This window comes from Rutidosis leptorrhynchoides, chromosome 1, assembly GCF_046630445.1.
Source record: "Rutidosis leptorrhynchoides isolate AG116_Rl617_1_P2 chromosome 1, CSIRO_AGI_Rlap_v1, whole genome shotgun sequence".
In the NCBI taxonomy this organism is placed as follows: domain Eukaryota; kingdom Viridiplantae; phylum Streptophyta; class Magnoliopsida; order Asterales; family Asteraceae; genus Rutidosis; species Rutidosis leptorrhynchoides.
In genome coordinates this window covers 550,489,863-550,506,743 of record NC_092333.1, presented here as the reverse complement: position 1 = coordinate 550,506,743, position 16,881 = coordinate 550,489,863, and the positions used below count along the sequence as shown (strand labels likewise).

Sequence of the window (16,881 nt, the reverse complement as noted above, 5' to 3'; positions counted from 1 at the left end):
TCATGATCTTTCCATTGGCTACTTCTACTAATCGTTTAGTTTCTAAGGGTTGAGGCTTTTCAGTAAATAGGGTACAAAATTCATTAGATACGTAACTTCGGTCGGCACCAGTATCGAATAAAATAGTTGCGTAGCAATTATTGACGAGATACGTACCCGTGATGACCTCATCTTCATCTCGGGCTTCAGCAGCAGTAATAACAAATGCTCGACCCTTTGCAGCAGTAGTATTGGCTCCAGTAGCAGGATTATCTCTCTTCTTAGGGCAATTTGGACTAATGTGTCCCTTTTCCCCACAAGTATAACAAGTAGGAGGAGCTTTGGCAGGAACAATAGATTTATTCTTTGGAGGAGTCCTACACGTCTTAGCTACGTGTCCCACTTTCTTACACAACGAACAAGTGGCAGTGCACTGCCCCGGGTGATGCCTTTCACAACGAACACAAAAAGGATAAGTGCCCTTATAATTCGTCCTTGTACTATCCATAAGCTTTTTACTAAAATTCTGAGTTGAACCTTGAGACGGCTCAAACTTCCTCTTACCATCATTACCCTTGGTTTCAACTTGCTTATTGGCCGACGCCCTTCTTCTCTTGGCCAACATGAGATTTTGTGCCATGAGAATCACAGCATCCAAAGTAACCTTCTCAGCAGCAATAACATTCCCTTGAACATCCTCGGGAAGACCTTCAATATACCGCTCAATTCTTCTAGCTTCAGTAGGAAACATTTCAGGACATAGAGTAGAAAGCTCCAGATAACGATTGGTATAATTCTCAATGTCAGTACCCTTGACCCTGAGTTCCCAGAACTCAGCTTCAAGCTTCTGAACTTGACTCCTTGGGCAGAATTTGTTGACCATCATACTTTTGAGTTCGTCCCATGGAATTGCATTAGCATTATCAATTCCTACGGACTTGACATAAGCAGTCCACCAAGTTAAAGCATTACCACCCAACGAGCTAGTGGCATACTTTACTCGATCATCATCACCACAGTTGCAAATACGGAAAATAGATTCCATCTTTTCGAACCAACGAACTAGTTCGACAGCTTCTTCGTTTCCCTTAAAAGCGGGAGGGTGACAGTTTGTAAAGTCCTTGTAGGAACAAGGTTTTGGTTGAGTATTAGCATGATTAGCTTGGGCGTTGCCTTGGGCAGCAGCGAGTAACTGTTGGAATTGCTCAGTAGTTAACACAACGTTGTTAACGGTAGGTGCAGCTGAACGAACCATGATGTCACTACATAAAAGTGAACATATGTTTGATAAGTTTAACAAGTTATAAGTTTGAGTAATCACAAGTATGAATAAACTAAAGTATTGATATCGCATGATATTAATAAAACACTTTATATTATTAGAACGAGGCATTAAATAAGCCTTTATTACACGATTCGGAAATAGAAATTGTTTAAGGCACAGCCTTTACATAGATGGAAAATAGGAAAAATAACTAGGAAATATTAAGATTGAAGTAGTCTTCATATTTCGTCTCCAACCTTCTTCATAAACTCCTCAACTTTCTCATTTTTCGTCTTTTGTTTCTCATAGAGATACTCGAAGTTGTCATAAAGGTTGGTAACACGACTGTTTACAGCATTAGTGTTGTACTCTCTTATGGCAAGTTGTTCGTCGACTCGACCTTTCTCCATTTTTATTCGGACATCAACATTCTCCTTGAGGTAAGCAAGTGATTGCTTTCCCCAGCGAGTGTTGCGTTCTTCCTCGCACTTTAGCATCAGCAACTCCTTTCTTAGCTCGACGTTTTCTTTCATAAGTTTCTTCATTCGACGATCCACTCTTTCCATGTGGCGAAGTAGACCTTCAATGTTTCTCTCGGTATCGTTTCGTAATCTCATGATTTCATACTTAGGACCATCATAAAAAGGAGATCGGGCTCTCTTCCTTGATGGACCAACTTCTTCATGCCGTTTTCCCTTATCTTGGGTTCTCGGAGTTGGGTAGTATTGAGGAGACCCATGTGAATCTAAAATAGTATTCGGGCTATAATTCAGCGGTGGTGAAGCAGGACTATAAAGAGGACTTCGAACTGGTCTCGAAGTTGAAGAGTGTCCAACACCTACTTCGGTGGTAGGGTTGTGAGTTGCTTTGTTGGGCTTGTTAATGCTTGAGCTTGACATCCTATCATTAGGAAAGAGACCTTGATTAGAATCTTTGAGTCAAGTTTATTAAAGCATAATTGTTAAGATTATACGACAATCCTAAGTGCTTTAAGTCTAAGGCAGGAAAGGTTATAGTTTCCTAGATTGCTAAGGCACCCTAGCTAACAAGTAAGGCACACATAAAAATGCAATCCTGGTTCTCTATAACAGCCTGGTTTGCTCTGATACCAATCTGTCACACCCCCAGTTAGGGTCTGGGTGAAATGTGACTTAATATCAAATCAACCAACATATTATAATATACGAGAACAATACTAAATGATAAAACAAACTTTATTGAGCACGCAGCGGAAAATGAAACGTAGTTACAATGATAGGAATAACAATAATGGAAATGTTCACATGCAGAAGTAATAAATGCGATATCTCTTGATCCTATGTCCAAGTAGCATCACATAAGCAGTAAGTATAAGAGCTTGAATCAAACAGCACCTGAGACAAAACATGCTAAAGTGTCAACCAAAAGGTTGAGTGAAGTTCATAGGTTTAACAAATAAGTTTGACCGTTTGTTTTAGACCACAAGATTTAATTTGTAAGGTTGATCTCCCGCAGGATCAAAAAGTAGATCTCGCAGATCCAAAAGTTATGCCAGTGCGTGATATTTAGACTAAACGTTCAAGTTTGCCCCATGACAAGTTGTGTCTGTCCTTGTCGGTTTAAATTTCATTATCAAGTAATACAAAGACTGAGTCAAATGTATCGGGGACGTTACTCCCGATAGGCCTACCCCCAATAAATAAGCATGCCGTAGCACTTAAAAATATCACTGTAGGGACTTAGTCGGACATAGCCGGGTATAGCATAGTTTTAGCAGTTGGTACTTGTGTCTAAATTGTAAATAGTAAAAGCAGCATGTGTCTCACCCCAAATAAATTAAATAAGTTTGCTAGCAATAAAGAGTGGGGCTATGAATTCACCTTAGTAAGTAGAGAGAGAGTTATTCCTCGGAATAGAGAGTTGAACGAGTGAGCAGGAAAGTCAACCTATTGACATTTAAGAGTAGTTAAGTGTTTTGCCCATGTTGTGTTTAAGTATAGTTTGTTTTACTAAGTTTCTATTCCTAGTAAGTTACTATTTTTATAAAGTTTCTATTTTTAGAAAGTTTCTTATTTTACTAAGTTTCTATGACTAGAGAGTTTCTACTTTTATGAGTGTTTCCATTTTAGGATACTTGCTGTATTAGATAAGCTTCCAATCACCCCTTTCCCTTCGAATGGCTAATTTAGATCTAGGGGCTTGAGCCATAGGACCCTTTAAATCGGAAATCCAAACCCTCTGCCTAGAATCTCGTAGAAACCATTCGTCAAGAAAGTTCGAAGATCTATACATCTCTAATACATATCCCAAAATGTTTTTGTGCTACAATATAAGTAGTAGGTTATAGGTGCTAGTAATAGTAATAGTGTATACATGTTAAGTACTAGTATAAGTAGTTTTAAGGTTTTAATATGTATATGTATATATATATATATAATTCGTATATATATGTATATATATATAAAAATATATTTTTTTACATGTATATATGTATATATAAATCTAGGTGTGTTTATGTATATACTTATGAATAACAAGTTTATAATATGAATATGAATTAACAAAGATCAAAGTTTATGTAAATAGTTTAGGGTTTATGTTATACCTTTGAAGATTCAAGATAATTAACAAAAAAAAGATGAACACTATGAAGATGGAAGATCAAAGCCTTGAAAATCTTGAAGAACTCCTTGAAGATTCTTGAAGAATACGAAGAACAAGCTTGAAGATCCGAATATCACAAGAGAGGGAGAGGGAGAGATTGTTTTTGAGAGAGGATTTTGGTGTGATTTGTGAATGAGAAACTAGGTGTTTATATAGTGCAAGTATTAGAGTGTTAGTCAACATAAGGATGTTCTAATTAATGATTTTATTTTGTTTTATAATTTTTAGTCAACAATAGGTGGTACTAGTTTATAATTAGTCAACATAAGGATGTACTAGTTTACACTTTATTTTTAGTCAACATAAGGATGTAAGATTTTTTTAGTCTCATTATTATTACTATTACTATTATTATTATTTTTACATTTACTACATGATAAGTATTATTTTCTTTTTACTAATTCATGACTTGTATATATTTAGTTCCCAATTGTTTTATTATTTATATAAATGTCACTTTTTATTTATTACTTACAGGTTATTAGTTATAATATTACATAAATGCATAAATTTTAATTAGTAGCGAGTGTCGACTAACAGTTTATTATTTTCATCTTTTATTAACTTGTCAATTATTGCACAAAGTTAATTAATATGTTTTCTAACTCTTAACACTTAACAATTGTTGATTAAAGTTTGATCATTAAGTTTTAATTATATTGTTTGGGCAGTTAATATTGAAAAAATATAGAATGGAAAAATGAGGGTCGTTATACGTACACCTCGCACGCCATCAATCTCTTTGCGATATCTTTATTATATCATAAAGGAAACTGTATTAGTTTCTATATTCTATAAAATCCAAGTTTAAATAATAAATGTTTTGAAGAAGTGTTGGGAATTGAAACATGAGTTAGTATAATATAATGACATCAGGCCAACGTGATTATATTACAGTAAGTCATGCTAAGTTTTTAATGAAAGATGATGATTCATAGACTTTATAGTCATCATTTACCATGTTACACAACTCTTATATTCTACTTAATCTCTAAACATATCAAGAACATATTTTATTGATAGTTCTATCTTTTCCGAATATTCTAGTAATTTGACAAATCAAATCGTGCTATTACCTTTCCTTTTTACTTTATATATTATGATCATTCGAAACTTCATACCTATGAATTCTGGACCATTACTTGCTTTACAAAAGCAAGAAGCTTCGACATATAAGGGAAAATATAAAGCCCGATAACAACACCGAAATTACAAACCGTGTATATCAATGTGTATAGCAATATAAAGACACAGGAGAACTAAAAACACAATAAATCCAAAAGCATAGTAGAAGTAAACAGACTCTTCCGGCGATAAATGAAAAAGAAGAACGATCGATATAAAAGTCAGGACTGTATCCAGAATTAGAACTGGATGAAGCATATTGACAAATCTTTTGGAAGTATGAATTGAGGAAGAAAGTATAGAAGTGGTGAACATAATGAAACGGAAGAAGTGAATTTATAGCGAAATTCCAAACACAACAATCGAGATAATTCACCGCATTTAATTAAAGAAAATCTAAATTTCCTTGATTACCGGAGAATCAAATCTCATAAAGATTACGAAGATTTTCATTAAATTCCTTAAATTCCGGAAATCAATCGTGACTACATCAAAAGTTAAGGCGAACATTTAATTTCCTCATTTCAATCTTTTACGATAACTTCGTTTATACTCTTCCTGTAATCGAATTGTTTCATCCATATTACCCAATGGTGATAAAACTCTATTTTTCAACTCATATTCATCATTCTTGTTGTAAACAATGACGATCTCTATCAAACTTCATGACCGTGATTTCACGAACTCCTCTCTATTTTATCTACCCTAATATTGTGGTATAAACGCTCAAGGTTTAAATAAGCTCACTATTATTCATAACCCATTTCATGTGTATTGAAATGCTTGTATAGCGTCATCATCTCTTTCTGAGAAAACCTAATCAATGACACTCTTGTTAAATCCTTTAGATAACCTCCGCATTAATAATAGAATGCACTTCATAAAAGAACCTGTATAATTTATGGTTCGTATGATTTAAACTCTTGAAACAAAATAATATTCTATCTGTTGGAATTCACGTAAGGCTCCGAGTATACCTGGGAACGTGAAGACCAAATAAAACGAAAATATCCTCACCTGTTTACAAACAACGTTGACTGATGGCAACAACTAAATTTCGGGACGAAATTTCTTTTAACGGGTAGGTACTATAACAACCCGGAAAATTTCTGATAAAATTTAAACAAAACCTCTACATGATATCATTTAACTTCGAACTAATTCCGACAATTCACGAACAATTATTCATAAATAATTATGCATTAGTAATGATTCATTATATTAATATTATTAATAATATCATTTTTAATAATATATCATTAATCATTATCATTTACAAATATTATTATTATTATTATTATTGTTATTATTATTATTAGTATTATTACTATTACTAAGTATTACTAGTATTATAGTTATTATTATTATTATTACTAATAAAAATATTAGTTACCAATTATTATTAATTTCATAACTATAATTATCATTATGATTATTATTATTATTATTATTATTATTATTATTATTATTATTATTATTATTATTAAAATAATAAAAGTTATTATTTTCATTTATCGTAGTATTAGTATATTTTTTTAGAATAAGTATTGTTATTAAAATTATCATTAGTAATAAGTTTTTTTTATCATTTTTATTATTATTTGCATTACTATTATTATTATTTATTATTATTATTATTATTATTATTATTATTATTATTATTATTATTATTAATATAATTATAATTATTAATTATAAATCTTAACTAAATAAAATGAAAGATACAGATACCTAATTTAGGTATAACACTATCTCTATTCTTTTTAATTTTTTTTATCGTGCCCTTCTGCTTTTATTTTTATATTTTTATTATCTGCTTTTAATTTTTATATATTTTGTTCATGATCGTGATTCCAGTCGACACTCATTTGCTATAAAAAAAATCGATCATAGCGTCTTTAACAGGCTTTAATAATTCGATTACTACCTATAAATGATGTTACCCATTACTACAATTTGAAAAATTAAACAGAAAAAGCCATCAACAGCTCGATATCTATGTTCTTGCTTCATTTTTCAAAAACTTCGAATTTGAATTTAACACCAAAAAGTAATAATGCAGTTTTGTTAGTAATCTTTCACTCAATATTTCTGCAAGAACGCAGCTTTCAATTCTTTAAAACAAATGTGAATTTTGAAGTCAAAATTTTAAATTTCAAAAGTCAAATATTTGTTCTTCGTAAAATTCAAGTTTTTGTTGATGTTTTTAGATAAATTGATGATTCATAAACTTTATAGAGATGATTTGAGACACATTTCGTGTTATAATCTTTGTCTATAACGTTTCTAAAATCACAATCAATATAATTTAAAAAAAAACGAGCTGCAGTAGCAGCGAATTTGAATTTTTTATATAATTGTTCGTTTTCAATTTATTTAAAGATTGATATAGGTCGATTAGATATTCTGAAAATCCTAAAACCGTTTAAGATGATTGAATTATATGATTAATTGGTTCCCTGAGTCGTTCGAGTTAGAAGAAGAAGAAAGAATCAGAAAAGGGGTTTAATATATATTAGGATACGGATTATAATCAGAAAAACTGATATAGCGTGATGGTTTAAAGTGTTGACGGGTTATCGAGAGGTCGCGGGTTCGAGTCTCGTCCATGGCAATATTTTTTTTTAGAAAAGTTCATTAAGGTAGTTTCTCATTTATTATTATTATTATTATTATTATTATTATTATTATTATTATTATTATTATTATTATTATTGTTATTATTATTATTATTATTATTATTATTACTACCAACATCTTTAAAGGTATTATTATTAAAATCATTAGGATTATTAGTATTATTATTAACTATCATTATTATTATTATCATTTTTATTATCATTATTATGATTAGAATTATTATTACTATTATTATTATTTTGAAAACAATACAAATTATTATTATTATCATTATTATTAGTACTAGTATCATTTTATATAAGTATTATTATTAATGTTATCATTATTATTATTATTATTAATATGATTATCATTATTAAGTATTGTTACCAAAAATTTAAATTTTGTTTATTGTTATTATTAAAATTTTCATTTTTATTAAAACTATTATTATTATTATTATTATTATTATTATTATTATTATTATTATTATTATTATTATTATTATTATTATTATTATTATTGTTATAAGTATTAATATCATTATTATTACCATTAATGAAATCATAAACATTATTATCATTATTGAGTATTATTATTATTATCATTACAAATATTATTTTAGTATTATTATAATTACTATTCTTAACAAACAAATGGTATATATATATATATATATATATATATATATATATATATATATATAAGAAAATATATTTAATACATATAACACAACACAAATTAATATTTTTAGATATATATGAAGCATATATATTATTAAAATAAAAAGGATATAACTAATGAATTTATATATATATATATATATATATATATATATATATATATATATATATATATATATATATATAAACTTGTGCGATTACGAGTATATGTGTTGATATATATACTTGATATAGGTTCGTGAATCCGAGGTCAACACAACTATGTACTTGTTCACTGCCATCATATGCATATTTACTACAAACTATCGTATCGTATAGTGAGTTCATCTGCTCCCATTTTATATATTTTTGGGTTGAGAATACATGCACAACTTTTATAACTGTTTTACATGTTACACACAAGTACTCAAAATTTTATGTTGAATACGTGCTTTGTCATGCTAAATCCCTGCCGTAATATCGTTAATTGCTTGGTGAATGCAAACTTAGTTATTATGAATAGCGCTATTGAGAGTAACGTGTCTAATCATTTGACCTCGGGTCTTTGGTTACATAATAATGATTCAAACTGACAGTGACTTTTCAAGGTGTCTCGGGGTAAAATTCTGTTTAGTCGCGATATTACAAACAGCAACTCTTTGATATGATGGGTATCAATCAACTTTAAACTTAAATCTTGTGGTCTAATACTATACTGAACTATTGATTTATGATAAACCTATGAACACACTCAACCTAGTGTTGACTTTTTAAAGCATGTTTATTCTCAGGTACTTAAATATTGCTTCCGCTGTATATCTGCTGCTTTGATGATGATTGCTTGCAATGCTTGGAGTCTTCATTACATATCATATCAATCAAAGACATTTAATATTCTAAATACAGTGTAATCTATTTATCTTCCGCTGCAAAACTCAATAAAACATCTCATATAGAGTCGTTCTCATTTATACAACTGTGATTTGATATAATTAGTCACAAATACCCCATGCCCTATTTGGGGGTGTGACACAAGTCATGTTATAATCGTATTTTGTCGTTTATGATTTTCAACTTTCCGGACACTTGGTCTAGAGCTGATTGCCGGGGAGTTTTCGAAGAGTATGGTGTTCTTACAGACGTGTATCTAGCTCGGAAGAGATTATCGAGTGGCCAACGCTTCGGATACGTTAGATTCGATGATATTCGCGATGATGAAAGATTTTCTAGGGTCTTAAATACCATTCAAATAAACGGAAAGAGAATTCGAGCTTTCAAAGCGTTGGAGAGAAAGCAAGGGGCTACTAACCGTTCAGAGTGCTATGATGGAAAAAGCTCCTTCAACGCCGATAGTTATGTGGACTTCCCGGCTGCTCCATGGAACCAAGTTTCATCTAAACCAACTAATTGGGAGGAAAGATCTTATGCTAATAAGCTCACAGGTAACAATCAAGACTATAAGGAGTTTTAGTTTTCGGTGGCTAATCGCATCGAACTTAATCTCGGTGGTACAAATCTCGAGTTTAATCTTCCTGATTCGTTGAACAATCATAAACTTGTTTTTAGTTATAGCAAAGAGAGTCTATCTTGGACCTTGATAGAAGTGGACTGTAAGTCCTTTGATAAATGTGACAACCCGGAAATTTCCAACCAAATTTAAACTTTAATCTTTATATGTTTCCGACAAGATAAGCAATATTTGTTAAGTTAAATTGAAAGAATTTTAAACTATATTCATACATTCATTCAACCTCGACCAAGTTCCAACGATTCACGAACCATTAAACGAATATGATTATATATGTATATGTGTATATATATATATTATAACTTGAAACGTAAACAAAATATTAGATTAAATACTTTATATGATTGTATATGTTTCAAAATGTTTATCAATGGAATTAGAAGATAAGATCAAATGATTGAATTATCAGATATATTGAATTATGATTACAAGTCTCTGTTGAAAGGCCCACGTTGATTTGAGAAATCTTTCCATTTTAACAATATTCGGAAAATGGTAAAGTGATTTATAAATAAGAACAAATTGTCAATCATTGAGAACTAGACAAAGGATAGTGGAAGATTGAATCTCATAAAGACTCGATTGATCTATTTAGTTTCAAACGTACAAAAATGTTTTCAGTTTAAAAAGAACTTTATTATTAAAACGTATATAACTTTTATAAATATCTAGAACCACTTTTGACAACTCATTACTTAACTAGTATGATAAAGATAACGATATTTATATTTTATTTTATTAAATATATATAACGATTTAAATTAATATTATATATATTTATACGCGTATTATACGTACATAGTTTTATAATTTTACTATACTTAAACTTTACCTTTACTTTATTTTTACTTTACTTTAACTTTAATAATTCACTTTAATAATTCACTTTAATAATTCATACTTTAATAATTCACTTTAATAATTCATACTTTAATAATTCACTTTAATAATTCATACTTTAATAATTCACTTTAAAAATTCAAAAATCTATTATAAATAGAATTCAATAGGTTTCATTATTTCATAGAAACTTGAAAATATTTTTCTCTAAACTCTCTCAATCGATTTACATATATATTTACTCCGCATTATTTCAAGATATTATTAGTATACATAAAATATTACGACGGAGTGCTGTCCGAGTGATTTCGAAATTGTTTTTCGAGTAGGATAGGATTAAGGAAATTATGAGTTATAGCTATGGAGGTGATTGAGTATGGTTCATGGGTATGCTTGTGAGGTCAATATAGTGTTTATAATTGCCGTTGCGTCTACGTACCTTTTTTGTAATATTGAATCTCAATGTTGATACGTGAGTACTCATAATTTAACTTTTACATATTAATAGTGTATCCCTGACTAGTGCTCGAGTATTTAGGATTATGCATGCTTGTACTTTTGATATTGCCCTTAGACAGGTTAGGTTGAATATTGAATTAGTTACACTTGCGGTTGAGATAAGGTATAAGATATGCATGTCCTTGGAAAGCTAGCGAAAAATTAAGAACTTTTCCTTTAGATATCGAATGGTTTCGATGAACGGATTAGAAGTTATAATCAATTGAATTTTCGATATTTTTATTAAAAATAATTATTATTATCGTCGTTTTTTATCGTCGTTCTAGTTTTATCTTATTATTATCATTATTATTATCTTTATCAATAAAAAGGATTTATCATTAAAAATTGTTATTTTTTATTATTATTACTATCGTTATTATCGTTAAAGTTATAATTAGTATTATTATTATTATCCAATTATTATTATTATTATTATTATTATTATTATTATTATTATTATTAGTATTATTATTATTATTATTATCATTATTAATATATATATATATATCATTATCTAAAAATGGTTATTATTATTGTTATTATTATTATTATTACTATATTATCATTAAGATAATTATTAGTATTATCGTTAATAATGTTATAGTAACTATCATTATTAATATAAGTGTAATTAAAACAAATATTTGTAACACCTAATTATTTTGATTACTATTATTATCATTATTATGAACACGATATAAAAGATGATTAAAAGCTATTAAACGAAACGATTAGGAAATAATGAGTAAGAGTATCATGATGAAATTAAAATATTATAAGATATTGATTTAGATAAAATTATCGTTCTTATTATTTTTATCATTACTATTATTATTAAAAGTATCGTTAGTATTAAAACTATCATTTTAATAAAAATTATCATTTCAATAGAAATGTCATTGTTACTATAAAATATCATTATTATTATTATTATTTTAAATAGAATTATTATTTTAAAGATAATATTAAAAATTATCGTAAATATTAAAGTTATCATAATTAGAATTATCGTTTTATCATAATGTCATCTTAGTAATTATAAATATTGATATTTTTATAATAATTATTATTATTACAAAATAATACAACTTTTACTTACTATCATTATAGATATTATTTTATCAAATAAATATGTGATACAAACATATTTTACTACGTGTAATAACTTACTTTAATAATACCTATCATATTATCTTTATGATATTAAATGAACCCTATAAATTTTATTACTTAATATATATAAAAGTATATTTTATTACATAAATTTAATATAAAATTTTATTTATTAATAAATAAATTATATTATTACTCTTATAAATCTTTTAAAAATATTTAAAAATATAAAACGACGATATTTAAACTATATATTAATCATGTATAGATTTTTGGAAATTATTTTGAGTCAAATTTACTTTTGTTGACTTTTGCATATTAGTCTCGAGCATTAGGATTGTGGTACACTATGACTTGACCTAATTTGTTAGACAAATATTGAACAACACATAATTATATATAATTAATTTAGGTTCGTGAATCCGAGGCCAACCTTGCACTTGTTCAATGACGTTATATGTATTTTTACTACGAAATACAGTATGGTGAGTTTCATTTGCCTTTTTACCCTTTATATTTTTGGGACTGAGAATACATGCGCTTTTATAAATGTTTGACGAAATAGACACAAGTAATTGAAACTACATTCTATGGTTGAATTATCGAAATCGAATATGCCCCTTTTTATTAAAGTCTGGTAATCTAAGAATTAGGGAACAGACACCCTAATTGACGCGAATCCTAAAGATAGATCTATTGGGCCTAACAAACCCCATCCAAAGTACCGGATGCTTTAGTACTTCGAAATTTATATCATGTCCGAAGGAGGATCCCGGAATGATAGGGGATATTCTTATATGTATCTAGTTAATGTCGGTTACCAGGTGTTCACCATATGAATGATTATTTTTGTCTCTATGCATGGGACGTATATTTATGAGAACTGGAAATGAAATTCTTGTGGTCTATTAAAATGATGGAAATAAATGATTATGATAAACTAATGAACTCACCAACCTTTTGGTTGACACTTTAAAGCATGTTTATTCTCAGGTGTTAAAGAAATCTTCCGCTGTGCATTTGCTCATTTTAAAGATATTACTTGGAGTCTTTTATAGCATATTTCGAAGAACGTTGCATTCGAGTCATTGAGTTTATAAAAGATTATTATTAAATCAATTTATAGTTGGATAGTGGATATTATGAAATGGTATGCATGCCTGTCAATTTTCAATGTAAAGAAAGTTTGTCTTTTAAAAACGAATGCAATGTTTGTAAAATGTATCATATAGCGGTCAAATACCTCGCAATGTAATCAACTATTGTGAATCGTTTATAATGTATATGAACGGGTCCTTTCAGTTGGTATCAGAGCGGTGGTCTTAGCGAACCATGTCTGCATTAGTGTGTCTAACTGATAAGTCGTTAGGATGCATTACTGAGTCTGGACTTCGACCGTGTCTGCATGTCAAAAGTTTTGCTTATCATTTTTAGTCGGAAATCATCTGCTTATCATTCTTAGAAAATTACCTGCTTATCATTACTAGTCTAGACACGTCTTGCTACATTAATTGCATGAGTAGTGTATAGACAAAATTCATATTTTAGCGTATCTGCTAAATCATATCTTATCGTATCTGTTACTTTAAACTTTACCTGACATATCCCGCAAATTCCTCCGTAATCTACGAAATCTTTTGTTCTATATCTATGGATATTCTATGTAATTAGAATACCATCCGATAACCGAAAATCATTTCATATCGAAAAAAATCCTTATTCAATCGTACGAAATGGAATTCATCATTAAATCAAGTTCCTCGAATTCTGAAATGGAATCCCACTCCAGCTCTGAAAGCAGTGTGACCGGAATGGATCAACCAATCAGCCATCATCTATTCTGGATGAATTGGGGATGGGTTCGTAGCCTCCTCAATCATTGGAGACAAGAAAAAGGTGATCCCTTCCATCCACCCCATTGCCCTCTTAACGAAGAACCTGAAGCACTTACCGGCGAACCAATCTGAAACACCATTTTCTCTCTCATTTCCAGAGTATCTCATCACGATTATATACTACATCAAATTCTAGATTATATTTATCCGCTCGTCCGAACCGACAATCACCCCGGTATAATAGAAGAAGTCAACGAGCTTCGCGCTCGGGTAGTGGCTTTGGAGAATATGGTGCAAAGATTACAAACACCAGCAGCAGCACCAGTAGCATAACCAGTACCACCATCATCAACGCCAACAGTACCATTACCACCTCCAACCACAACCGCGTCGTAAACCTCAACTTCACAATTTGTCCCACGAGCATCAACGTCATACGCATCGTAGATACCAAGGAGTACCAACAACAATAACTGACGAAGTATTAATTCATAACTTTATTGGAGAAACATTCCGCGGCGATTATGTAATCTCTAAAGTCTTAGAGATTATCTAATCTAGCCCTAACCATAAATCAGTTAAACGAACCAAAATGATAGAAGGAAGAGTAGAAACCCTGACAAAAATGGTGTGTGATTAACAAGCTAAACTTGCTTTACCAACAACATCAACAGTACCGCCAGCGTTACCAGCATCGTCAGTACAGTCAACATCCGAATCAACAACACCGATAACATCACAAACTCCGTCAGTTCAAGAATCACTGTGGACATCATTACGAATCAATAACGTGTATATTGTATCAACGAGTTATGAAGAATTAACGCATTCCCTCTGAAGAAATTATATGTATATTATATATATATATATTTTGAAATAAATCTTTCCGTGCTAAGCTATTGTATGTGAATCTTAACTACTCGGTTAATTCATATTACAAATATGCAATAATGTACGTCCTTCGGCCGCAACTTAACCAGCGTTAACTACAATCTCTGTCGCAATTCAACAAATTCCAATTCATAATAAATCAAGTATATATTTGATTTTACAATTTCATTATCGATGTACCCGAAAATTTTCAGATAACATCATTCGTACTTTGCGAAATTCACAAGAATTCCACGAACTGAACATCATACATCAACAAATAACGAAGTATTGATTCATAATTTCAATGTCATTAAAGAAATACTGCGTAAAAGTTATGTACTTTTTAAAGCCTTTAGGGATTATTCAATTCTAGTTTCAACCGTAAATCAAATGAGTTTAATTTAACATTAACTCATTAAATCTATGTTACATTTGAAGAAAATATACATATATATATTTTCATAAAGACTGTAATAAAATTCTTTTGTACAAAATATTAATTGTGAATTTTTTTTAACGGGTAGGTAATACCCGAGAGATATATAAATTCACAATTAATATGTTACATTCTTCGAATCTGATTCAGCAAATCATCCATTATACTCCCTACTTTCACAACAATATACATTCTTTTATAGAAATCAAAACAACCATACTCATTCAAAATTTAATTACATATTATGATTTTGAAATCTCAAAATTCAACTTGAGCTATGACCAAAATCATCACTCTTAGATCCTTACATCTTTCACAAGCTATATTTTGACTTCAAAACTGTGTTAGAACATCAAATGTATGTTAACGATTACAATTTGTGTTCAAACCCTTCGAAAATTTCTGAAGACACTTCGAATGATGAGCAATCGAGATGATGATCCAACCACATGTTACCCACAGTTATGTACCCGAAAAACTCTTAAAACCAAAGTAAAAGTTTAAACAACGTATCCGCGTCAGATTGTTTGGCATTTATTACCAAAAATAACTTTGCGACTCCTATTTAAAGTAGCCAGTTTTGTCACAGCTCCAACAAGTCAACTTCGACTTTTCAGTCAGACTAACCTTATTATAACCTTGAGATATACACCATCCTTACCAGGGAACCTTTTACATTTCACCACATTATTAGCAGATGTACCAACAACTTCATTACCCTTTGACTTTAGCCTCTCCAAAAAGTCATTATAATTATTCATTGAAACCCCATCATTTACTCATTCGCATCTTGTAATGAGAATTGCCATACGAATCATTGGGAATTAGCAATAAGTATTTTGAAATCTTGCAGGATGTCTACGCCAACAGTTATATGTGTATATATAACGTCTATCTTCTGGACTTAATTTGAATGTGAAGTTTCTGAAAAACACTCCGAACTACGAATTGGTTCTCCGAAAATGGAAAAAAAAATGCCGATGAAGCAGCGAAAACTATAAACGACTTTAAACGGTAAAAGCTGGATTATAATGATGAAGTGTGCTGGCAAAGCGCAGAAAAAGAGAAGTTTTGGAACTGGAAAACGGATTGAGCAAAGTAGGAAGGAGGCTGTGGACAAATTACAAAGACTGAACCTGACTTCAAAGGATCCAAATGATTCAGTACCTGCTGAAGTCATTAACGAATACCTTGCTCCTGACTCTAAACCCCTGCGGACAATATTCTTCATCATCCTCTGATATTAGAAATTCTAAAATATCATCATATCTTTCATTATAAATATCCTCCATATTTCTGAAGATATTTTCTTAATTTTTCTTATTTGAAATCATTTACCTCTTCGCGCTATCTGTATTACATCATAAAAGAAACTATTTTAGTTTCTAAATTCTGAAACATTCAAGTTTAAAATAGGAATATTTTGAAGTAATGTTGGGAACTGAAGCATGAATTAGTATAAT

General features: G+C 29.9%; 1 pseudogene; it reads left to right on the top strand.

The window, feature by feature from the left end:
- The window catches only part of LOC139843487 (uncharacterized), a 362,697-nt pseudogene that overhangs the window by 183,963 nt on the left and 161,853 nt on the right, over nucleotides 1–16,881 (top strand).